Below are 26,790 nucleotides of genomic sequence, written 5' to 3' on the forward strand. Positions count from 1 at the left end.
GTCAGTCATGCTAGTGTCACAGTACTATTTGAGGGGGATAATAGAACAGTAACAGGAAGGATAGCAGATGGTGGTCAAAGAGGAAGGTGCCTAAACTTGAGATTTTGGAAGTTGTTCAGTTGCTGTTAATGACAAGGTCTAACATATGGCCATGAGTGTGTGTAGCCGACCTCTAGAGGAAAAGGTCTTTGGAGCAAAGGGGATCAAAGAAATAAGAGGCCCGGATATTAGCTAGATCATCAACATAGAGGATGAAGTCACCATGAATGATGACAGTGGGAAAGGGGTCAGTAAGCAAGGTGCCCAAGCCATCTCTGAATGACCGAGAGAAACTGGGAGGTCAGTAGGCTCAAGAAATGCGGAGGAGTAATGAGTAATGAAGTCTGATGATATTTATTTCAAAGTAGGGTTTTGAAGAAGAATAGAGGAAGCAGCAAAGAGAGCAAGGACACCCACTGCACCTCTAAAACTTGTGATATGTAGGGTGTAGAATAAAAATATCTTCCTCTTGCGAGAGCTTCAAGGAAAGAAGGATCCTCAGAACAACACCAGATGTCAATGAAAGCAAAAAGGTGGTGGGAACTTTCAGATGGGGAAAGAGGAGAGGAAACTTCAACAAGTTACTTAATGTTTATTAATGTTCAGGGGGACAGCTAAGACGTACTCCAACCTTTTGCTCCAGTCTCATCAGGGTTATTTGCCTGGGATCCACAAACTTTCACAGCATGCCACAGAGCCTGCCGTGTTTGTGTTAAGTGAGTCCTAGGACTAAGGACCACACTATAGAGATGGTCTGTCCGGAGATAAAATGGCTCTGAAAGATTTGTAATTGTAAACGGTGCCACAAGGCTGCCTACAAAAGGCTATAATGTGGGAGTCACATAACACATGCTGTAACCCAACTAAAGGATGCCTGCAATGAAGGGAAGGCCCTATGGAATGTTGGGGGTCCTGACAGCTCACTCTCTGGCCACACTTCTCTCCTGGAACTGATCCTGGTCACCTGAACTCAAATATCATGTTTTCAAAGAATTCAAAATGTAAAGGAAGAAACCCAGAAGCTATTAGGTTTGAGGCCAGAAAAGTTAAATGTTCTAGGAAGGTTCTGAGCCATTTAGTAAAAGGACACTTCAGTCTTCAAGACCAGCCCCCATTTTTGTTTTGTGGTATTTTTAGAGTAGTAATAGTCACTGTTCATGCCTAAATGAGGAATCTCAAGGTCATTATGCCTGGATCCTAATAACTGTGATAATAAGCATGTGAAACTAGCTACACTTCAATAATAAGTTGTAGGGAAGATTTCATAATATTTTATACTGACATAACATTTTCAACTGAGAGAAAACAAGTGGTAGAATTCTGAGGACGTATTTGCTCCTAGGTGGAGTATACAAAGTTTTAGTATAAAGGAAAATATTTTGTCCAAAAGTATTAGCTTAAAAATGGGTTTCAAATGGAAGTGATTTCAGTAGTATGATTGAGCCTATATACATAATAGGTTCTATTTTCTTGATTAAATTAATTGATACATTCAGGCAAATGACCTGTTAATTCTGTCAAATATTTGATTTTTAAAAAACTCTGTTTGAGTTAAAGGATTTGATGACTTCAGTCCAAACATACACATCATCTTGGTGGAAGCATCTACTTGCTTCATGGGGATGAAAACTTTAATTTACATTACTTAGGTTAGACTGATTTAGAGGAATTAAGGGGGTTTGGTGATGTTTAATATACATTTATGAGAACAAATTTCTGCCATTACAGAAAGTGATAAGAAACCAGAAGTGGGAACCAATATAAAAGTAACAGCAACTGACATTTGTAATGATTTTTAAAAAGAGGAAAAAAAAAATAGAATTGGTGTAGTTAACTAAGCAGTGATGATCTGAGAACAGTGTTCTTTTGTCCAAGGTTAGCATAGATTTGAAAATCTGGTGGAGAACTCAACTGACACACAAACGCTGCATTGCAGATTGCCCCCATTAGTTAGTCATGTCTCTGTGGTAGTGATGTTCTTATTGTTCTTTTGTGTTCTTTGTTATATGTGCAACCACAGACAACAGTAAAAATCCATATTTGCTGACAGAGCCCTTTCCTACTCCTTGGTATATTAGAACTTACTTTTCTCACATCTCCAGAAGCTTTCAACTCAAGGAAATAGATAAATTTGGTGATTAAAAGAGTTGTGAAATATAACACCTGATAATTTCAGGGAAAGAAATTCTTCTTTTCCATGTCCCACAGGTATACTAAGAGGCATTCAAAGAGCCAGTGGAATTTAGGGATGAAGGAAAAGCCTGTGTGAAATCTTCCAGGAAAACCCAGCTTTTCTGTAATAGAAACAGAATTTCATTCATCATTATTACAATTGCACAAAAAGGTATCCTAAGCCTTGATTAACTGCTTGCTGTCTGAATTCTTAGTGTTTTCTGAGAGCTATCTGCCATGACTTTTAAAAATACCAATTAGAGTTTGTGAAAGAACTGTTCATTTTATTGGTAAGGCTTTGATATCTAAACATACATTTTACCAGCATATCTTTCTTATTTGAAGGCATACCAAAAAACATACAATAATGGTTTTCTACTCTGGTTTGGTTTCATAGCATGAGGCAGCATGCCTACCTGAATTAGACATTTATAGGTTGAAATCCTTTTTTTTTTTTTAACCTATGATATGGGGAAGATAACTCCTAAGTCAGGTTTCTTTTTTCGAGCCTCACCTAATGTAAAGCATGAACAGCCCCCAAATCACAGTAAGCACTCAATAAATGTAGGTATTACTAGCATTATTATCTGAAACCATCTGTCTCACTATTGCAACAACCTTCCAACTGGTTTCTTGCTTCTACTCTTCCTGCTCTACAGAGTAGCCAGAGTGACTTTTTTAAACATATAAATTAGATCATGTCATTTCTCTACTTAAAACTTCCAGTGGCTGCGCATTGCTCTTAGAACAAACTGCAAGCGCTTTGCTGTGGCTCACAGTGGTGCAGCACCTTCTCTGTGATCTAGCGCCTGCTTACCTTTCTCATAGGGCTTCTTGCCATTCACTCTCCTCCTCACTCTCTGCTATGATATCTAATGTCTTTTTGTTCCTCAGATGTGCCAAGGTTATTCCCATTGCGGTGCCCTTGTATTTCCTCTTCCGGGTCACTGTTCTCCCAGATTAGCTGGCTCCTGTTCATTGTCATTTAGGCCTTAGATCTAATGTTGCTTCCTTGAATAATCCTTCCAATCAGTCTTAAGTAGCTCTCCTTCTACCCCACGAACACTTCATCCAGTGACTCTTTTTCATTTTCCTCATAGCACTATCACTACCTAAAATTATCTTGTTAACTGACTTGATAATTGTTTTATTGTCCACCTTCCGCAGTAGAATATAAACTCCATGAGCAATATTTTCTGTTTAGCAAATAATAAACGTTCAATACAAAGCTGCTAACAAGTGAATCAATGAAGGATTGAATGCACTCATGAAATTCTTATAATCCTTAAAACAAAAATAAGTTCTATTTTAATTAAGCTTTGGATGTGTTTGTGTGTGCAGGATATAAAGATTTTTAGTGGATTGTCATGGGTAAAAAAAAATCAATGGTGACAGGGTTTCACAATGCTAAGTAAATTCAATAGCCTTTCCCAGGAGGGAACACTAATGGAAGTGATCCGGGTTTGATATGTGTGCTTAGTTCAGACTAAATTAAGACTTAATGTTCATCCTTCTTTCTAGGTGTGGTAGAATCCCATACTCATATGGGCAATAATATGGAACAGGAGTGAAGATGAGAGGACCTCCATCATGTGTGTTTATTTCCTCAGCGTTTGATTCACTGAAAAGACAAAAGAAATGGGATGTTTTACTGATCTGAGGAAGTCTGAGCTCTCCCATGTTTCTGTCTTTCCAGGTAACCACACAGCATCATCCTGGGGGATGGAGAGATGATCAAACATAATTGGCCTCTTTCCAAACTCCTTAGAATAGAAGTTCATGGAAAGACACACGGACATGTGTAGACCCATCTTCAGAATGCCATGTCTGCTGTCCAAATGCACATTGACCTCTGCCTTTTCAAAGGCAAAATTTGATCCATTAATGTTCTCCAGTGTTGGTTTCATAAAGCATTTGGATAGGCCCTTCTTCACAAATGAATAAAAATGAGTAAAGTCCTCAGAATCAAAGGAAAGCCAGGACTGGCTTCCAGAAGCACGAGGCAACCCAGAGAGTCCATCTGCAGCCAAACCATGCAACAGACCCAGACACAGCTTAGAGGCTGGCAACAAGTCTGCCTGCAGGATCTGCCAAGGAGCCAGATGCTGTTGCTTCCAAAGCTTGGCATCAGGGCCCCTGATTGCCATCCAACAAAGAGGAAAAATAGGAATGATATAATGTGGTGGGATAAAACACATCCCACCTCAACCTTTTTTATTACTCACTGGAAAAAAATATGGAAGATATTTATGGGAAAGTACCAATGTTTTTGGAAATATTGTACATACATTAGCTACAACACTATTTTTGCCAAATGGGAAATATATTTAAAATATGCAGTCTGCGTCTGTCTAAAAATAAATTGTCATCTTTTCTGATCAATGTATATGTCCAGGATATGGAAATGACTCTGCTAATTGAGGATGCTGTCAACTAGTGCACTTGTAAGTTACCAAGAAGTAAAGTTGTGAAGAAGTCTGTCTGTGTATGTGCATAAAATAGCAATTAATGTTGTTGTCATATGAAGTGAGTTTAAGAAAGATTGGGCTTTGAAAAAGAACTATCCAATGAAGGTGGAGTGTTGGATTTCATGGTTATATAAAGTATTAGGAGTTATGTTAGGTTGGATGAGATAAGATGTTTATGAAAAAGTAGAATGTGGTGAAGAATTGTGTTTGCCAAAGCTACAGGGTGATATTAATAACCCACTATATATGACAAAGTACTGGTATAGAGTGAAAATTCATTGTCATTCCTCTTCATCTGTTTAAATTAGCAAATTAATATCACTTTTGATAATCCTTGAGAAATTTCTATTGTTTTGAGAGTGACTCAGAATTCCACATCTAAAAATTAGAAAAATAAGGCAGTAAAGGGATTGTATCTTCTTTGTCAGGTGAGGTGAGGATGTAACAAATACCAATGTGCTTCCACTTTTCCCTGGATTCACGCTCACCTGAAATTCCACCCTTGAAGTCACTGCAGCCTTCAGCAGTACAAGCAGAGTTGATTCTAGGCTTCAGCTAAAATGCATATTGCCTCAGCACATTATCTTGTTGACAGGCATTTGAAAACAAGGGACAATCTGTGGGTGAGCAAGGACACAGTGAGGGCATCAGGTAAGGCAATCCTGAAGCCTGTTACTGACTGAGGGATGTAGGGGTCAGTGCTCTAACCACGTGCAACCCTGGGGAAAGTTCACCCTCTTCACTGCTTGGCCAGGTTGGAGCATCATTTCATTTTCTGTCTCAAAACTGAGAATCTAGGACAAATACCTAAAAGAAACAAGTTTTTGGTATAAATTGCAGCTGTTTGCTTTCTAAGTTATCCATTTAAATGTAATCATTGCAACTCAAATATTATTTCTTAACCCCAGATGCTTGGGTTTCTCAAATGAATGAAAAAAAGGCAATCAATTAGAATATTAAAGATCATTCCAGATAGGAAAGACAAGTTTTTCCATTTTATTTTAATTTTTTTGATATTTCATACTGTTCTCACACTTCACAGAAAGGAAAATAACCCAAAGAAATATAATGTTTTCATGTAGAACCTCCTAAAGACCTTCTCAAGTCCCTAGACCCTGTTTCAGAGAAAATCATTGCTTTGAAGGGAAGCCTGAAAAGGCTTGGGCTCAATTGCCTGCCTCATTCTTGGGAACAATGTATACACACAGACACAAACACTTGTCCACTAGATCCCACACATCCTTCAAATAAATACCCAGGGAGAGATTAGTAGGCTCTTCTTAATTTTCAGATTTTGAAAGATCAGGTTATCAGGGTTCTCTTCCTTGTTGATCCTCCAATCAACCAGGATGTCGATTGCTGGAACAAGGCAAGTCTGTACTGATCTTTTACTCACTATAGTATTTATGTGAAAAGAATAACAGGTAAGGAAAAACTGAGAAAATGTTTTTATCTCAAATTTGACCTTCCCACTATTTACTGATTCTCATTAGTTCCCCCAAAAAGTGGAAAAGAGGGTCAGACTATAATACCAGTAAAACCAAAGAGATTTTCAAGTTTATGTTCGATACATTTCCAAATTGAAGCAGGAGGTCAGGTTTAGCTCAGGTTAAAAATGTTATAATATAAACACAAATTCATCACCGTTACAGTCTGCAAATCATGCGTACATTCCAGAGGGTCAGGCAAAGGCCCATGATTTGTGTCACTGCAGAGAATGATAAATCACTGTTGAAGACATAACAAGCAGAATCACCGCCACTGTGTAATAGATCATGATGCACCCCAATCTCTTCCAAACACTGTTTACAGTTATCAGGGGTTGAGGACGGCAAAGCACAAATGGATATTAATCTTTACACTCCCAGCCCTCGGCCAACTCAGGGCTCCTGCCTCTTAGAGCCTGCCCATGATTTCCAACAATGTGATAAGCTCTAGTTATGTGCAGTCTGTCCAAAAGGGATCAAATATAAATATTTCCAAAAAGAAAGTGTTTCAAACCTCATAAATCAAAGCCTGTGAGAACTCTGTCACTGTAGCATTCTGGAAGGGATTGCTTTGTGAGAATTTGTTCCAGAAAGGAGCTGCTGAAGTAAATGAATGAGGCCATGTTATGGGGAGAAGACGGGGGAGAGGTAAGGGTGGAGCCAGCCACAGGGAACTGTAGCAGAGAGGCTTTCCCACCACAGAGCCCTGGCACTCGAACTGGAACCCTTTCTCTAAAGGCTATAATGTAACTGCTATTTTATCTTTATATACCCTGGCTTCCTAACTACAGATTAAATGGGTGTTTGTCTCCCTGACATCCAACATATGGCCTCAGGTCAGGTCTATGTTCACACCTTCTTAGTCCTTAGACTTATTTCTAAAGATTCCAAACCCCGCCCTATACCACATATATCAAAATGTACCCACATCCCACATTTGAAGGTATTTTTTTGCTATAAAAATAAAGTTTAGAATTATACTTTTGCTTTTGAAATTATATGGCTATGAGTAATTTAAATCATGATTGGTGATGGTTTCCTGGCAGCTCCTGTGTCTACATAGGAATTCTTATAAAGAGAAAATCTATACATTGTGTTCAAGTGTAGTGTAATTTTTATTAATACTAAATTTAGTGATTAAAGAAGTGCTGGTTATTATATCATGTTCCACAAAATAAGTATTTATTAATTTCATTTTTATAGTTTTCTTTTGAGACAATAAATTTTTCAGTTCTCAGATATTTTCTTGGCTCCTAAATATCTTGTTGAGTGGTTAATGCTGTCCCAAATCCTGAAGATTAAAAGCATAGCTTGAGGGGATTCCATCCATTAAACTCTGCATCCCTATGACCTGAGTTCCCCCAGATCTCCGGTTTCTCTGTAGGTCTCTGACAATAGAGCACACAAAACTCATTTTGGTGCCCAAGGAAACTCTCATGGTGGAAGGGGGTACCAGGGAGCAGTATGCAGGCTGCTGTAGTGGTCTGTCACGAGGATGGCTCCAAAGAGTCAAAGAACAAGACAGTCCCTTTCGTGTTGCCTAGTTTTTGATATCCTTTTCAATAGACCTTTAACCTTGAGATGATAGCTTCTTCTGGCAGAGACTTCATCTTTGTCTTTCTAGGCCCGAGACATGCTTCTGAATTTACACTCTGTCTATTGGCTCGGCAGTGAGTTTCCTTAGGATTTAAGCTCTAGGCACAACATTTCCAACATTTCTAACCTTGGTAGAAACTAAGAGAATGTGCCAGCACCTCCTTCTCAGCTCAGTTCGGGGGAGTATCTCTCTGATTTGTCTCCCTAATTTATTCTACTTTCAGAACAGTGCAGAGAGATACAGCCTAAGATGTATATTTTAACTACCCCCTCAGTTAAAATAGGCAGAACTAGGAGTTCTTCCTTCTGCCTTTTTTTTTTTTTTGGTCTCTGGTCACACTGGTGGGCTCCACTCTCCTCTTCTGTACTGTGGAGGCTCCACCTTGGATCAGGCCCATCTTTTTTGCCTTAGTCTGTTCATGTGGGCGTGACTCTGATCATGCAGATTTACCTCTCTTGTCTTCCAGAGTGTTTTGTTTCTCACAAAAACACTTCTGGCTTTGTATCAATCCACCCCGTGGGCATTGCCACACTCTGTCCAGTAGCCATCTCACCTTTCCCCTCTCAGCATGAAGACCCACACTCACAAAGCTAGTCCGCAATGACCAAATCACACTAAGCATTTTATTTATTTAGTTTCATAAATTTATTTATTTTGGGCTGTGTTGGGTCTTCGTTGCTGCGTGCGGGCTTTCTCTAGTTGCGGCGAGCAGGGGCTACTCTTCGTTGTGGTGCGCGGGCTTCTCATTGCGGTGGCTTCTCTTGTTGCAGAGCATGGGTTCTAAGCGCACGGGCTTCAGTAGTTGTGGCATGAGGGCTCAGTAGTTGAAGCTACCGGGCTCTAGAACGCAGGTTCAGTAGTTGTGGCACATGGGCTTAGTTGCTCTGTGGCATGTGAGATCTTCCCGGACCAGGGCTCGAACCCATGTCCCCTGAATTGACAGGTGGATTCTTAATCACTGTGCCACCAGGGAAGCCCACACTAAGCATTTTAAAGGCAACCCTCAATGATTTCTCCCTGGACTTTTTAAATACTCAAGACAATATTTTTATATTTTACTTTCTCTTGGTTTTCTTCCTACTTCCCTGGTCATTCCTAGTAAGTCTCTTATCGAGCTGTCATATTCTCAGGAGACCCACCCTGACACCCTATTTGCAACTGCAAACTTCACCCTCACCCCCCCAGTATTTCTGCCCCTAAGGTGGTTCTGTTTTTTATTCTTTAAAACACCTGTCACATTTTAACCTACAGTGTAATATACTTATTTATTTTGATGTTTTATTACACAATTTAAAAATCTCCTCACCAGAATGTAACCTTTTTAAGGACAAGGATTTTTGTCTGTTCTCTGATGTAACACAAACATCTAGAACATAGCATGGCACATAAGAGATACTCAACAAATATTTGTTGAACAAAAAAACAATACTTCTTCCATCCCCTAAGGTGGGGGAGTTGATAAAAATTGTTCCCAACTGGTGCTATAATCTCTTGATTAACATTTATAAACATATCCAAGGTATTTCATCTGAAAGTCTTTTGGGATTCCCAGGTCCTTGACTTCCTGGTCAGACTGAAAATGCAGCCACCTCGTTAGCTGTGTAAACATTGCAGATGGGAGAGAAGCCATCATCCAGGCAGGATTTAGGGATGTGTGTTACCTGTGTCTCAGGTAACTAATGTATTGAACAAGCATACCCAATAGATTTCTTACTTCATTGGAACACGACTTGTTTGTTTGTTTGTTTAATTAAGACTTCACTAATAGCAGGAATGACCACAACAAATTTAACAATACATTTATTTTTCTCAGAGTGCTCTTCAAATTGTGCCTCAAACAACTTACAAATATGGCTATAAAAGGGAAGTCAAACTAACGAGTGGAAATTCCATCTATTTGGCTTTGCTTCAAAAGGCAGAACTAAGACCAATAGGCCGATGTCACAGAAAGGTGTTTGAGTATAAGGAAAAAGTTCTAACCATTAGACCTATCAAGAAATGAAATGGTTGCCTTGAATATGGAGGGCTCCAGTTCCTGGAAGAGTTTACACAGGGACCAAACACCACATGTCATGGACCCCGTGAGAGCATTCTTGTAACAAGTGGATGGTCAGAGAGAGTGACCTCGGAGGTCCTTCCTGGGCTGAGAGTCTGTGAGATCATGGGTTATAATGGTCACTTCCATCACTCACTTCTCTTAGAGGACAAGGAATGGAACGTTACCTTAGCAGGACAGTGGGTGAACTGAGGCACGAAAAAAATGAACACATGACCCACATTTTTAGAGTGAAAATTCATGAAAAGAACACCCATATTTCTGAATCCCATTTTCCCTTCACATCAGATATAATTAGCTTTCAAAGTGAAAAGTATCAATCAAATGTGAAAGGCAAGGCAGAAATGTTTGCATATTCTTTCCAGTTGGGTAAAAAGGAAACAGCTCCTAGCAATCAAAATTCACTTCACAGAACTCAAAAGTAAGTTGAGATCACCTGTGAGGGATAATCAGCTATTTTTATTTGCCTTTCAGAGTAGTCAACAGAGTTCCAATAGGGAGAGAATTGGGAACCGATAAAGTGAGTATCAGAGGTGCTCACATGAGCAGTGTAGACTCACAAGCTTAAAGCCTGAGAGACTGCTGTTCTGGGCATGGAAAGAGCTGATCTGAAAGCTTAGAATAATACCCAATTCCACCAGCATGATGCTTCTCAGTTAGGTGTTTGTAATAGTAGAAATCCGCAGTCCCTTCTACAAACTCTTGAAAGAGTCATGAAAAATTATTTGTTTTGAACTTATCTATAATTTTTACTTGTGTCCCATGAAGGGGTGAATCTAGGGAACCTTAAAATCAATTCCAAAATACCCAATACCACAGTCGCTGCCGCCACTCACCTTGCTTCTCCTAGACATAGTGACGAGGGCTGGAAGATTCAAGGAGAGTTTTGTGTCTTCCAGGCTCCAAGAACTCTTAGTAATCTCCAAGATGGGAAAAAAAGAAGTTGGGAAAGGCTGAAATTATATAGACTTTACTTTCAGAATTGGAAAGTAATATAAGATTTCTTTATATTACTTTTTATATTCTAGATATTTCCAAGTGAATCAAACACCATGAGACTATGAGTTCCTTTAGAATCTTTTCTCTAGGGATTATGATCTATAAGAAAGATATAAATTCTAAAGACAAAAAGATGCCATTTAAGAAACTCACTGCGTTGGAGATTTATCCCATAAAAGATCCTAGGATTCCAAATTGAAAAGTCATATAAACCCATCACTGCAGTCTTGAGGAAAGGTGTTTTTCTCTTTCTATGTAATACACAATTGTGTTGAGTAAAGGACTTCTTGGGTTTACACTACTTCTCCCTCCATCTCTGCTCCCTGAATGTTCTTCCTCCCCACATGGGCTAAGATATAACTTGGCCAGACACTCTCAAGTGTTTGAGTGAGGTTTCTAAAAATTTTTTTAGTTTTCCACGATTTTTAAAGGTTACTTTCCATTTACAGTTATTACAAAATATTGGCTATTTTCCCAGTGCTGTACAACAAATCCTTGAGCCTATCTTATATAGTTTGTACCTCCCACTCCCTCCTCCCTATAGTGCCCCTCCATCCCTCCCCGCTGGTAACCACTAGCTTGTTCTCTATATCTGTGAATCTTCTTCTTTTTTGTTATATTCACTAGTTTGTTGTGTTTTTAGATTCCACATATAAGTGATATCACACAGTATTTGTCTGTTTCTGTCTGACTTTTATTTCACTTAACATAATGTCCTTTAAGTCCATCCATATTGCTGCAAATAGCAAAATTTCATTCTCTTTTTATGGCTGAGTAGTATTCCACTGCATATATATATATATATATATATATATATATATTTATATATATATATATATATATCTCGCATCCTCTTTATCCATGCAACTCCGGATGGACACTTAGGTTATTTCCATGTCCTGGCAATTGTAAATAATGCTGCTATGAACATGGTGCATATATCTTTTTGAATTAGTGTTTTTGCTTTTGTGATATGTATATCCAGGAGTGAAATTTCTGGGTTATATAGTAGTTCTATTTTTAGTTTTTTGAGAAACCTCTGTACTGTTTTCCACAGTGGCTGCACCAATTTACATTCCCACCAACAGTACACAAATGTTCCCTTTTCTCCACATCCTTGAGTGAGTTTTCTTTTTTTTGTTAACCCATTTGCCCTTGAGTTGGTAAGAGAGATGGTCCTGAGGAACAATTATCTACCTGTTTTAGTTCTTCAATCAACTATAATCTGAATCCCTTCTAAAATTAAGAGGCTTGCTGGAGATAAATTGGAAAATTGATATGCATTTCCTTATCATTGGCCATCACCCCTCATTAGTGATTCTCTTTGAGCTAGTGAGTACTAATTATCAGGGTTCTCTCTCCTCACTCTTTCTTTCCTCAAATGATCACTTTTTGTAAAAGTTCACAAAGTTGGCATCCTGTTTCTTTTTGCTCTTTGAAGGATGCAGCACAGGGGCTTGGCTGTTCTCAGTACCTTGAATTTTGGCACTTGGAAGACAAGGCTCTGTCCGGCAAAGTATCAATCACTGGCACTGAACTGTGACCATTTCCTTACATGGAGGGTATGTTTGAAAAAGAAAAATATCTAGAGGAGATGTCAGCAAACTATGTCTTGTAGACCAAACCTGACCTGCCACCTGATTTTTGTTTTGAATTTTATTTTATTTATTTTTTATACAAAAGGTTCTTATTAGTTATCTATTTTATACATATTAGTGTATATATATCAATCCCAATCTCCCAATTCATCCCACCACCACCACTCATCCCCCACCACTTTCCCCCCTTGGTGTCCATACATTTGTTCTCTACATCTGTGACTCAACTTCTGCCCTGAAAACCGGTTCATCTGTAACATTTTTCTAGGTTCCACATATATGAGTTAATATATGATATTTGCTTTTCTCTTTCTGACTTACTTCACTCTGTATGACAGTCTCTAGATCCATCCACATCTTTACAAATTACCCAATTTTGTTGCTTCTTATGGCTGAGTAATATTCCATTGCAAATATGTACCACATCTTCTTGATCCATTTGTCTGATGATGGGCATTTAGGTTGCTTCCGTGACCTTGCTACTGTAAATAGTGCTGCAATGAACAATGGGGTGCATGTGTCTTTTTGAATTATGGTTTTCTCTGGGTATATGCCCAGTAGTGGGATCGATGGGTCATGTGGTAATTCTATTTTCAGTTTTTTAAGGAATCTCCATACTGTTCTCCATAGTGGCTGTATCAATTTACATTCCTACCAATAGTGCAAGAGTGTTTGTTCCCTTTTCTCCAGACCCTCTCCAGCATTTATTGTTTGTAGATTTTCTGATGATGCCCATTCTAACTGGTGTGAGGTGATACCTCATTGTAGTTTTGATTTGCATTATCTAATAATTAGCGATGTTGAGCAGCTTTTCATGTGATTCTTGGACATCTGTATGTCTTCTTTGGAGAACTGTCTATTTAGGTCTTCTGCCCATTTCTGGACTGGGTTGTTTGTTTTTTTAATATTGAGCTGCATGAGCTGTTTATATATTTTGGAGATTAATCCTTTGTCTGTTGATTCATTTGCAAATATTTTCTCCCATTCTGAGGGTTGTCTTTTCATCTTGTTTATGGTTTCCTTTGCTGTGCAAAAGCTTTGAAGTGTCATTAGGTCCCATTTGTTTATTTTTGTTTTTATTTTCATTACTCTAGGAGGTGGATCAAAAAAGATCTTGCTGTGATTTATGTCAAAGAGTGTTCTTCCTATGTTTTCATCTAAGAGTTTTATAGTGTCTGGTCTCAAATTTAGGTGTCTAATCCATTTTGAGTTTATTTTTGTGTATGGTGTTAGGGAGTGTTCTAATTTCATTCTTTTACATGTAGCTGTCCAGTTTTCCCAGCACCACTTATTGAAGAGGCTATCTTTTCTCCACTGTATATCCTTGCCTCCTTTGTCATAGATTAGTTGACCATAGGTGCATGGGTTTATCTCTGGGTTTTCTATCCTGTTCCATTGATCTATATTTCTGTTTTTGTGCCAGTTCCATATTGTCTTGATTACTGTAGCTCTGTAGTATAGTCTGAAGTCAGGGAGTCTGATTCTTCCAGCTCGGTTTTCTTCCCTCAAGACTGCTTTGGCTATTCGGGGTCTTTTGTGTCTCCATACAAATTTTAAGATTTTTTGTTCTAGTTCTGTAAAAAATGCCACTGGTAATTTGGTAAGGATTGCATTGAATCTGTAGATTGCTTTGGATAGTATAGTCACTTTCACAATATTGATTCTTCCATTCCGAGAACATGGTATATCTCTCCATCTGTTGGTATCATCTTTAATTTCTTTCATCAGTGTCTTATAGTTTTCTGCATACAGGTCTTTTATTTCCCTAGGTAGGTTTCTTCGTAGGTATTTTATTCTTTTTGTTGCAATGGTAAATGGGAGTGTTTCTTTAATTTCTCTTTCAGATTTTTCATCATTAGTGTATAGGAATGCAAGAGGTTTCTGTGCATTAATTTTGTATCCTGCAACTTTACCAAATTCATTGATTAGCTCTAGTAGTTCTCTGGTGGCATCTTTAGGATTATCCATGTATAGTATCATGTCATCTGCAAACAGTGACAGTTTTACTTCTTCTTTTCCAATTTGCATTCCTATTATTCCTTTTTCTTCTCTGATTGACATGGCTAGGACTTCAAAAACTATGTTGAATAATAGTGGCAAGAGTGGACATCCTTGTCTTGTTCCTGATCTTATGCTTTCAGTTTTCACCATTGAGAATGATGTTTGCTGTGGATTTTTCGTATATGGCCTTTATTATGTTGAGGTAGGTTCCCTCTATGCCCACTTTCTGGAGAGTTTTTATCATAAATGATGTAGAATTTTGTCAAAAGCTTTTTCTGCATCTATTGAGATGATCATATGGTTTTTCTTCTTCAGTTTGTTAATATGGTATATCATGTTGATTGATTGGTGTATATTGAAGAATCCTTGCATCCCTGGGGTAAATCCCACTTGATCATGATGTATGATCCTTTTAATGTGTTGTTGAATTCTGTTTGCTAGTATTTTGTTGAGGATTTTTGCATCATATTTATCAATGATATTGGTCTGTAATTTTCTATTTTGTAGTATATTTGTCTGGTTTTGGTATCAGGGTGATGGTGGCCTCATAGAATGAGTTTGGGAGTGTTCCTTCCTTTGCAATTTTTTTTAAGAGTTTGAGAAGGATGGGTGTTAACTCTTGTCTGAATGTTTGATAGAATTCACCTGTGAAGGCATCTGGTCCTGGACTTTTGTTTGTTGGAAGATTTTTAATCACAGTTTCAATTTCATTACTTGTAATTGGTCTGTTCATATTTTCTATTTCTTCCTGGTTCAGTCTGCAAAGATTATCCCTTTCTAAGAATTTTTCCATTTCTTCCAGGTTGTCCATTTTATTGGCAGAGTTGCTTGTAGTAGTCTCTTAGGATGCTTTGTATTTCTGCAATGTCTGTTGTAACTTCTCCTTTTTCATTTCCAATTTTATTGATCTGAGACCTCTCCCGCTTTTTCTTGATGAATCTGGCTAATGGTTTATCAATTTTGTTTATCTTCTCAAAGAACCAGCTTTTAGTTTTATTGATCTTTGCTATTGTTTTCTTTGTTTCTATTTCATTTATTTCTGCTCTGATCTTTATGATTTCTTTCCTTCTACTAACTTTGGGTTTTTTTGTTCTTCTTTCTCTAGTTCTTTTAGGTGTAAGATTAGATTGTTTATTTGAAATTTTTCTTGTTTCTTGAGGTAGGTTTGTATTGCTATAAACTTCCCTTTTAGAACTGCTTTTGCTCCATCCCATAGGTTTTGGATGGTCATGTTTTGATTGTCATTTGTCTCTAGGTATTTTTTGATTTCCTCCTTGATTTCTTCAGTGATCTCTGGTTAGTTAATGACATTGTTTAGCCTCCATGTGTTCGTGTTTTTTACATTTTTTTCCCATTTTGATCAATTACTATCAAGATAGTAATTGATTTCTATCTCATAGTGTTGTGGTCAGAAAAGATGTTTGATATTATTTCAATTTTCTTAAATTTAGCAAGGCTTGATTTTGACACAAGATGTGATCTATCCTGGAGAATGTTCCATGTGCACTTGAGAAGAAAGTGTAATCTGCTGTTTTTGGATGGAATGTCCTCTAAATATTAATCAAGTCTATCTGGTCTATTGTGTCATTTAAAGCTTGTGTTTTGTTATTAATTTTCTGTTTGGATGATCTGTCCATTAGTGTCATTGAGGTGTTAATGTCCCCCACTATTATTGTGTTACTGTCAATTTCCTCTTTTTTAGCTGTTAGCAGTTGCCTTATGTATTGAGGTGTTCATATATATTTATAATTTTTATAGCTTTCTGTTGGATTGATCCCTTGATCATTATGTAGTGTCCTTCCTTGCCTCTTGTAACATTCTTTATTATAAAGTCTATTTTATCTGGTATGAGTATTGCTACTCCAGCTTTCTTTTGATTTCCATTTTCATGGAATATGTTTTTCCATCCCCTCACTTTCAGTCTGTATGTGTCCCTAGGTCTGAAGTGGGTCTCTTGTAGACAGCGTATATATGGGTCTTGTTTTTGTATCCATCCAGTGAGCCTGTTTCTTTTGGTTGGAGCGTTTAATTCATTCACATTTAAGGTAATTATTGATATGTATGTTCCTATTGCCATTCTCTTAATTGTTATGGGCTTGTTTTTGTAGGCCCTTTTCTTCTCTTGTGTTTCCCACTTATGGAAGTTCCTTTAGCATTTGTTGTAGAACTGGTTTGGTGGTGCTGAATTCTCTTAGCTTTTGCTTGTCTGTAAAGCTTTTGATTTCTCCGTAGAATCTGAATGAGATCCTTGCTGGGAAGAGTAATCTTGGTTGTAGGTTTTTCCCTTTCATCACTTTAACTATATTTTGTCATTCCTTTCTGGTTTGTAGAGTTTCTGCTGAGAAATCAGCTGTTAACCTTATGGGAGTTCCCTTGTATGTTATTTGTCGTTTTTCCCTTGTTGCTTTCAATAATTTTTCTTTGTCTTTAATTTTTGTCAATTTGATTACTATGTGTCTCAGCATGTTTCTCCTTGGGTTTATCCTGCCTGGGACTCTTTGCACTTCCTGGACTTGGGTGGCTATTTCCTTTCCCATGTTAGGGAAGTTTTCGACTATAATCTCTTCAAATATTTTCTCTAGTCCTTTCTCTCTCTCTTCTCCTTCTGGGACCCCTATAACATGAATGTTGTTGCATTTAATGTTGTCCCAGAGGTCTGTTAGGCTGTCTTCATTTCTTTCCATTCTTTTTTCTTTATTTTGTTCCATGGCAGTGAATTCCACCATTCTGTCTTCCAGGTCACTTATCCATTCTTCTGCCTCAGTTATTCTGCTATTGATTCCTTCTAGTGTATTTTTCATTTCAGTTATTGTATTGTTCATCTCTGTTTGTTTGTTCTTTAATTCTTCTAGGTCTTTGTTAAACATTTCTTGCATCTTCTCGATCTTTGCCTCCATTGTTTTTCCGAGGTCCTGGATCATCTTCACTATCATTTTGCAAATTCTTTTTCTGGAAGGTTGCCTATCTCCACTTCATTTAGTTGTTTTTCTGGGCTTTTATCTTGTTCCTTCATCTGGTACAAAGTTCTCTGCCTTTTCATTTTGTCTATCTTTCTGTGAATGTCTTTTTTTTTTTAATATAAATTTATTTATTTATTTATATTTGTCTGTGTTGGGTCTTCATTGCTGCACACGGGCTTTCTCTAGTTGCGGTGAGCAGGGGTTACTCTTTATTGTGGTGCATGGGCTTCTCATTGCGGTGGCTTCTATTGTTGTGGAGCATGGGGTCTGCGTGTGCTGGCTTCGGTCGTTGTGGCACACAGGCTCAGTAGTTGTGGTGCACAGGCTCAGTTGCTGCGCAGCACGTGAGATCTTCCCAGAGCAGGGCTCGAACCCGTATCCCCTGCATTGGCAGGCATATTCTTAACCACTGTGCCACCAGGGAAGTCCTGTCACCTGATTTTTAAAAATGAAGTTTTGTTGGACATTCGTCTATATGGTTCCAGTGGCTGCTTCAGGGCAACACAGCAGAGTTAAGTAGTGGCCACAGAGGCTGTATGGTTCACAAAATCTAAAATATTTACTATTTGACTCTTTACTGAAAGAGTTTGCTGACCTGTTGTCTAGAGCATCGTATGCTAGAGGCAGTGCATGACAGGGAGTTGAAAAATCAGCAACCAAGACTCAGCTATATCCTAATTGCTTCTATGACTTTGGACAAGTCACTTTACCTTCCAGTCTCTTCTTCTGTAAAACAAGAGAGGTGGCCTATATGATCTCAAAGTTTCTCTCAAAGACAAAAGCTCTGTGATCTGTGAGTGACACGTGTCCTGCCATCTCTAGGACTGGCTCTAAGTGAGTGGTGATACTGCTGCAAGCTTCTGGCACCATCCTCTTTACCTGATGTCGTGAATATCCCTCACCTCTGGCTCAGTAACCCAGGGTCCTCCCACCTCTCCTGGCAACCGTACTGCTGGTGTGTGCACTCTCAGGAGGTCCTTCTTCTCTCTACATCAGTATTTATATGTCCTTTCTTCAGGTACTTGCTCTGTGACAGATTAGGTAAATCTAATAAACTAATTCCAGCTATAGCCACTCAGATAGTTTCAAGTTATTTCCTCCATCGGGGAATGTAGTTAGGAGCTCAGGTTCTCCATACCCTCTCCTTATATAAATGAACAGAAAGCAGAAGCCAACAAAACAAAACTCAAAACTATCCTTTTGATCAAGAATCTCAGTTTGGCCAGTTGATCCCTCCATGGAAATTCTCTTGTCGAACGTTTTTGTTCAAGTCTGGGGGATCCAGTTACATGATCATCAGTGGAACAGCTGCCCAGACCCTCCCATCTATCTTTGGGGAATCTCGGCTCCATGAGGTCAAACACTTGCTAGGTCCCGAACTAGTCATGAGACCCGGCATGGGTTAGTTAACCTCTCTGGGCTTCAAGTTGCTCCACGTGTAAGGTGGAGATAGCATGCTCCCCTGAAGCCTCATTCCAAGACCACAGACAATGGATATAAGATGCCCGAGTTGTAGCAGAGCCTCATAAAAGTATTCTTTGTAATGTAATTTCGTTTTTAAAATTAATTTATTTATTTTTGCCACGTTGGGTCTTCGTTGCTGTGTGCAGGCTTTCTCTAGTTGTGGTGAGTGGGGGCTACTCTTTCTTGTGGTGCATGGGCTTCTCATTGAGGTGGCTTCTCTTGTTGTAGAGTACAGGCTCCAGGCATGCAGGTTTTCTCTAGTTGTGGCAGCATGCAGGCTGCTCTTTGTTGTGGCACGTGGGCTCAGTAGATGTGGCTCATGGGCTTAGCTGCTCTGTGGCATGTGGGATCTTCCCAGACCGGGATTCGAACCTGTATCCTCTGTGTTGGCAAGTGGATTCTTAACCACTGCACCACCAGGGAAGTCCCATAATGAAATTCCTTTTTAAAAAATGCTTCTTCCCAGCTTGTTGTTACCACTCGCTCCTCGTATTTCCTCCTTTTTGGTGGAAGGGCTGGCGTGCTGACTTCCACGTCGTGCTCCTCTCTGAGGTCCTCAGGGACTAGGAAAGCTGGGAAAGCCTCAGGTAGAAGTCACCAGGAGAACCAGGGAACTGGACTCCCATCCACTCCAATTGCAACTCCTGTTGCCTCTCTGAAAGCAGAGAGAACTAGGAGGATGGTGACATCAGGGGACAGTTTTCTTGGAGACTATGAAGTAACTAGAATCAACTCTCTCTTCTGACTCTAATAGTGGTTCACAGATCCTTGTTTAATTATTTACTTGCTGAAACTGATCTTTGCTTTTGACCTCCTCCAAGATTAACAGTCTAGAAACGCCTAGAGGGAGGTACTGTTTCTTATTCATATTTGTGCTGCATATATGGTGCCTGGCACAGGGCTTGACATGCAGTTGGGGCCTAGTAATTGATGTCTGATTAATGGATGAATTAACAAATGAATAAGTTAATTGACTGGATATTGGGGTGGGGGATCCTTGAACATTTAGCCTCATCCTTTGTGTAAGACAAGGATGAAAATGGAAGGAAAGATAAGGGGACCCAGAATGGAGATGATTCTGAAAAGGAAAAATGGCATCCAGCAAAAGCCGGAACTAGCAGCAGCCCAAAGTGGCCCAACTGTGAACCATCCAATTGTCCAACTCTGGGGTTCTCAGCGCCAAACCCCACTCTCTCTGCCGCCAGGTCTCCCTGGGCTCGATGTCAGAAGGCATGCTGCTGCCGAGAGCAGTCATGCGTGTTCCCTCAGCAGCCCAGGCCTCGAGGAGCCGTGCCAATCTACCTTCAGTGAGCAGGGCCAAGTCACTTCATCCAGCAACTCTCCAGACCCCTGTCCCTCTCTGACACTTGGGGGATGGCAGCTCCCAGCCCACAATGAACAGTTTCAAAGAAAAATGTAAAAGTCATTTCTTTACTTTTGGCTCAGGTGGTCCCCAACTGTGTCAGAGCTACTAGATGACTATTGATGCATCTGAGTTATTAACAGTTTCTGCCTGTGCTTCTGTGTTTTGTGGGGCTGTCTCTTCTCTCTCAGGGACACCACACAGGCCCATGGCCTGTGGCAGGACCTGCCCTTGCAGCCTGGGCACTCCCTGTAACGCCAAGCCACAGCACCCATTTCTTGGGTACTACCTGTTCTGCTTTGCCCTTTGAGAACATCCACTGTCATCTAGGGCTAGGCAGAGACCACACTTCCCCTGTTCATTCTTCTCACTTATTCTGGTTCAGCTTTAAATGCTTTGTTCTTCTCTGTTCTGGGGTATTCAGGGCTAAATGTCACAAAGCCTTTGGATATGTGGAACCAGTTCCTGTATCAGCCTCTCCTGCCTCTGCGAGGAGGCGTTCCCCTGATTTGGGGGGCCAACTCTGACATCGTCCTCAAAGAAGCAAGTAGACCCTCCAGAATCCACGTGATAAGCATGAGCACATGCATCTTCACTTTGTCTTGGAGATGTGTGGTTAGCAGTTCAGGTCTAACGTCAGACCATCTGGGTTCCAATCTTGCCTCTGCAGTTAACCAGTGGGGTGACCTTGACCAAGTTATTATTTTCTCTGTACCTCAGTTTTCTCATCTGAAAAATGAAGATGAGAGTAGTGCCTACTTCATAAGGTTGCTGTGAGAATCAGATGAGCTAACATCTAGCACATTAGTGCTTAAGCAATGTTAGTTATTATAACGATTCCTGGGCCACTACAGTGTCAGGGACCTTGTCCTAATCCTTGATGTTGGCTGCTTATGGGAAATACTGGACATTCGGATCTTGGCTTTGCCTCTTGCTAGCTGTGTGATCGAGGAGAGAATATGGCTGCTTTGCAGCCCATTTACCTCATCAGTAAATGCAACAACACCTATATCTACAAGTTGTTACAAGAGTCCAATGAGTGATGCAAATATTAATGCTCAGGAACCACATAAAGCTACACAATGCTACACGGTGTTTGGTGATTGGGTGATATAGTCTAGATAAGGTGATTGGTCTGTTCTTTCTTTAAAAGTCTCCTGGGAGAGAGATTCCAACACTTACCCTGGGTGCAGTCTGATGCTATGCTACCCTGATGGTGGGTAAGTCCTTTTTTAAAAAAAAATTGAGTTGTAATTGACATATGACATTATTTTAGTTTCATGTGTATGACATAATGATTCAATATTTGTATATTTTGGGAAATGTATATATGAAATGATCCCCACACAAGTCTAGTTAGCATCCATCACCATGCATATAGTTACAAAGTATAAGTTCTTCTTTATGTTGCTTTAATTTCTCAAAAATGGCTCTATAAAGTATGGACAAGAATTAATCATCACCACTTCATAAGACAGGCTAAGAAGAAAGAGGCTGGCCAGCAGGCAGAAGACCTGACTCTGGTCTAGGTGTCCAGTGAAATACCCATGTCCCTGGTGCCAGCTATTGCACTTTCCCTGACCGAAGTCTTCTCGTCACTAAAGTGAGGACACTGAGGACATATTGGTTTATTTACTGTTGTTTGTTCAACACTGTTTATTGCACCCTCTTCTACCGTCCGCCCTTGGTAGGGTACATAGTGTGGTGGACAGATCCGATGAGGTGTTTACAGAAGAAGGGGAAACCTCTGGAGGGCTGCACCAGCTGCAACTCTGCAGGTCCAATGTTACCCACTTGGTCTACTTTGGAAGTCTAAGCTGCTTTTTCCTAAAGCTCCCACAAGTTAAATTGCTTAGATTGCACATTTATGGACATCATCATAAACCCACAGTTACAGACAAATCCAAACAATACATAGGTACCAACGGGTACCAAGGACCCTGGCAATGCCATTTTTAAGGTGTTTGTTTTTCTTCACTTTATCACTGCCTGTTCGTTGGTTGAATCCCAAAGTAATCACCTCTGTGAGTAAGGGATTACGTGATGTTCTCAGTAGATCTAAAATCCTGGGAAGGCACCACATTGCAAGAAATCTCTGGTTTGAGTGCTCTCTCCAGGGCCCTAACCCTTCCCCCTCCACATGAAAAAAAACACCCTGCTGTATGTTTTCAGTCCTGTAGAGTGTGTGGGGAACTGCTTGTCCCCATTCATCTCAATGGGAGCAGTGTGCCTGCCTCGGCTGGCTTACCTGGCACAGGGGACTTTTCTGAGCAGTGAAGCATGGGACAGCCAGATCCCTCTGGAAATCATGTCATTCCTGCCCCCTGCCTGCCCACATCCAGAAATGTCAGCCAGGGGACCTGAGCCATGATCAGTGCCTCACCCCCTACCCCTACTAACTCACCAACCACACCCTAAAGGTGAATTTTGGAAAACACCCAACACTTAGCAGAAGTGAGGAAGACTTCTTGCCTGAAAATTCTGCATCTGGAGGTCACGCCTTGTGTGTGGTTCTTTAACCGCCAGCAGCCCCTTTCTAGGCCAGTCTGCTGGGCAGCTGGTGTGTCACCAGCCATTTGTCAAATGCACAGGGTGCTATACACCTCACTAAATGACAAGTTGTGAAGAGAAGGATCAGGATATACGTGAGGGTGGTTGGAAAATATGAGTGTCTGGGAGAAAAGGCAACTAGAGCAAAAAAGCAATGGAAGAAGGCAACCTTCCCAAAAGTAAATGAAAAATGATAAAAACCTACGTTGATCCTTCATTTGCATAATGCTACCAACACTGTGCATCAGGGTTAGGTTTCTGTTTCTTGTGGAACCAAGTGGTAGTAGGTAATAAGGACTGAAAGATTTATATTTTTGACCTGGTAATTGAGGCTCTAAGAATATAACCCAGAGGAGTGATGCAAAAGAAAAGGACTAGCATGATAGGAAAATTTTTTAAAGATACATTAAATATATATATATATACATTATATATATATACACATATACATACTTATATATACATACACACACATACATATATACACCTTGGGATAAAATTATAGATATAAATATATATAGAGATATTTAACCCAAATATCCATAAATAGTGGAATGACCAAGGCCCTTAGATATCACCACAGTGACTTATTTGATGGCCACTTAAAGTGATACACATGGAGTCTATGTTAATATGTGGAAACATGTTTATAAATCACATTATGTGGACCATACAGAGCAGATATGCACACATTGATGGAAAAAAATGTGTCCATGTACAATTTCAAGGCTTGGGGATAAATTTAGAACCATGGAAATTGTTGAAACTTAAAGTTTGCTTTTGTTTTTTCTGTCAAATAAATACAATTTATTTATTTGACAATAAAAATAAAAATTTTGAAGTTAAAAAGAGAAGTGAGGATGTGGTATAGTCAAAATAGAACATGGAGAGCACTGAAAGTGATTAAGAGAAACAAAACTAAAGCTCAGATCACAATGGAGTTCGAATGAAGACCCCTACTCTCCCCATCTCCCTTCCCACTTTCCCCCGTCACTGTCAGGCCGCCCACCTTGACCCCCTCTTCTTTTAAAGTGTTGCCTTCCTAACTCCTGCCTCATCTCCTCATGGGTTAGAAAGACTGAACACCTGGAGCATTTCTGAGTTCTTCCCCAGTCTTTCCCAGGTCCCTTCTCCCAAGGCCAGGCACCGATGATGGAGGCCCTAGAGTTTCCAAGAAATTGTACCCTGCATTTCACTGCTCCAGCTCTTTCATGGCAAGCATGTGAAGGGAGGGAAGGCATATTCCACAGCCCCAGAGTCCAAATTTGCCACTGGCAGCAGGTCTCAGAGCCCCAGGTCCAACTATGGACTCCCCTGGCCCATCCACAAAACATTTATAACTACTCCAAGCAGTCCTCTGGCAGAGAAAAGCAAACTGTGAGCTCAGGAAGCTAATGACCTTGAAACTATCCATTTATCTTGGCCTTTCCCCTCTGTGTGAGATGCCACAAAAAGTGCCAGTTTCTCTCTTTCTCTCTGAAGAAGAATGGATGTAGCCAGAAAGCCATGCATGCTTCACCTTGGCTTTTCCTCCTGGGCCAAGCCCAGGGCTGGGCTACCAATGGGAACCAGAGGGGAAAGGGAATCATTCTTGATCATCCAAACCGCCTTCCTGAATCCTCCACATAGGGGAGAGAGCTCACTTGAGTTCTGCTTCACAGCCTAATGTTTGTCAGCTTCTCCATAAATCTTCATAAAGAGAAAATGCTGATTCCTAACAAACCTCCTGCTTGGAGCCAGAAGCTGGGGACACATCTCCCAGCTCGAGCTGTGCTGGCAGCCAGCGGTGGGCAACATAGCTCCCAGCTACCTCTGCCTTCCCACTGAGGAGAGGTGGGTGGCCACCCTGAGGAATTTGAGCGTCTGAAATCAATAGTTCTTCTGAGTTGCTCAGCATCTGCTTCGGTGGCTGCCCTCAGCCTGGCACAGGGACTCCAGATTCCTGCTGGGCCCATCTGAAGCCAAGAGCTGGCACAGCGAGGTTCCCCTTTGTTTTGGGTGTGGGCCACTTGGGTGTGAGATGTTTCCTCTTCTCTTTCCTGCAACTCTCAATTGGATTGGGGTTAAACAACAAATTCATGGACTGTGGCTGGGTTGAGAAGGCAACTTGTCTCAAGCTGGAACACAAACAAACCAACCAACCAATAAGACCAAAATCCACAAAGAAAAATACAATTACTGTGCATTTGAAAAAGGCAAAGCTGGTTTTAAGATCAGAAAGCTCCATTCCCCCAACATCTGTATCTTTCATTTTTTGAGATCTCCATTTTCTTGATAACTTACCTTTTCTTTTTCTCCCACCAAAGCTATATTTCTCTCCTTTAGCTGGATCACACCAGGGGCATGAATGTTCTTTCGGACCAGAATATGCCAGGCCTCCTTTGCACTTATTTTCCTTCCAGAGGTCAAAGTGAAGGAAGGACACAGGGGGAAAACATCTTGAGGAGGGAGGAGGAGAACTAGCGGCTGATGTAATGTTCTCCCAGTCAAATTGCTAATTTGAGGCTCTTTCTCTTTAGGTTGTTTTTTTTTCTTCCCCCAAGTTTGGCTTTAAGGATGAAAATGTATTATTTTCAGATAAATCCACAGTGGCATTTAAAATTCCCAGGCTGCCTCAGATAAATGAAAAGGTAGTTTAGTTTGTTTTCTGCTGTATTAATGTGTGAAGTAGCTAAATTAATCCTTCCATATGATGTCTGAATAGGTTATTATATGGTGCTTAGAGATTTGGCAGGCTAAGCCCCATCTTTCCTTCAAGACGTTAAGAAAATCAATGTAAATGCAGGAAACACTGCATGTGGGGCACCTGCTGTCCAACTTTACAATTTGAATGTCAGTGTAGAATTTAGGAAAAGTTAACCACAGGAACAAGGGCACAATCACTGGGCTTGATTCTTCCTCTGAACCTCCATTTAGTTACATTCAATCCTGAGGGACTTGAGACTGGATCGCTTTCCAGTTTACCAGCCCTGTTGTCTTAGTTAACTCTCTTTTTTCTTCTAACAAAACCCAACTTGACCTAGTTTGAACCAAGAGGGGAATTTTATTAAGAAGCTACTTGGATATCTCACAGAAGCCAAAGGCAGTGGGACTCCTCAAGGATCACAAAATAGGAAATGGAAGGAAACTGGAAATCCAGCTGTGCTTTTGCTCTTTCTCTGTGTTTGCTGTTTACTGTGCTTTCTCACTCTTCTCTGAAGGCTGGCTTTCTTTCATGCTGCTTTCACAGGGGAAGATAGTAAACCCAGCTCCTGAGTTTTAAAATATTTCTTAATTCCATCCCACATGGAGGAAAATGCCAGCTCCTAAATAGAATTTTACTTTGCAATTGTATGGTTAGCACACCAGTGCTCTCTTTCTTGTCTCATTTGCACTGCTTGTCTGTTTGCTTTGTTCCTTTCTCAAAGCATTCTGTTCTTGTTATATGAATTCCATATGTTTCACATCTCATTTAGTATGTTCTATTGTGTTTTATTCACTTATCAATTTTTTCCTCTTAATTGTCTCCCTTTTTTCAGGGTCAGTTTATTATGTTTCATTCTGTTTTGTCTTGTTTTCATGCTACTCATTTTATTCTGAGGTCTGGTTAGTTTTGCTTGTCTGTTTATAATTAAGAATGGGAGGGTGTCTTGACTTGTTTCTAGGTTGCTAGGTGGTTTTTTTCTGCTGTTGTACCTATATGTCTGTTTTTCTGGTCTTTCATAAATAGAATTATTGGGAAATTTGTAGATGTGAGCAGGGCTCAACAATTAGCAGAATAAGCAAAGGGGGAGTTGGCAAGGAGGAGCACCAGGTTTGGGGCTAAGAGGGCCTCCGAATGCGAGCATGGAGAGGTCTTTACCCAGGGACACCACGTCTGCCCCATCAACCCTAATTCCCTTAGCATGAGCCTCCTTTGTTTTGCTTATGTGTAGAGAACTAGGCTGCCTTCCTAGGGAGGGTGAAGAGAGAGGAATGGAGTATGCCAACACAACTGGTACAGTCACTGAGTAAGTAGAATTGCATACCTACCAACTGAGCTTGCAGCATTTCCAGC

The sequence above is a fragment of the Kogia breviceps genome, chromosome 1, assembly GCF_026419965.1.
Source record: "Kogia breviceps isolate mKogBre1 chromosome 1, mKogBre1 haplotype 1, whole genome shotgun sequence".
Taxonomy (NCBI): domain Eukaryota; kingdom Metazoa; phylum Chordata; class Mammalia; order Artiodactyla; family Physeteridae; genus Kogia; species Kogia breviceps.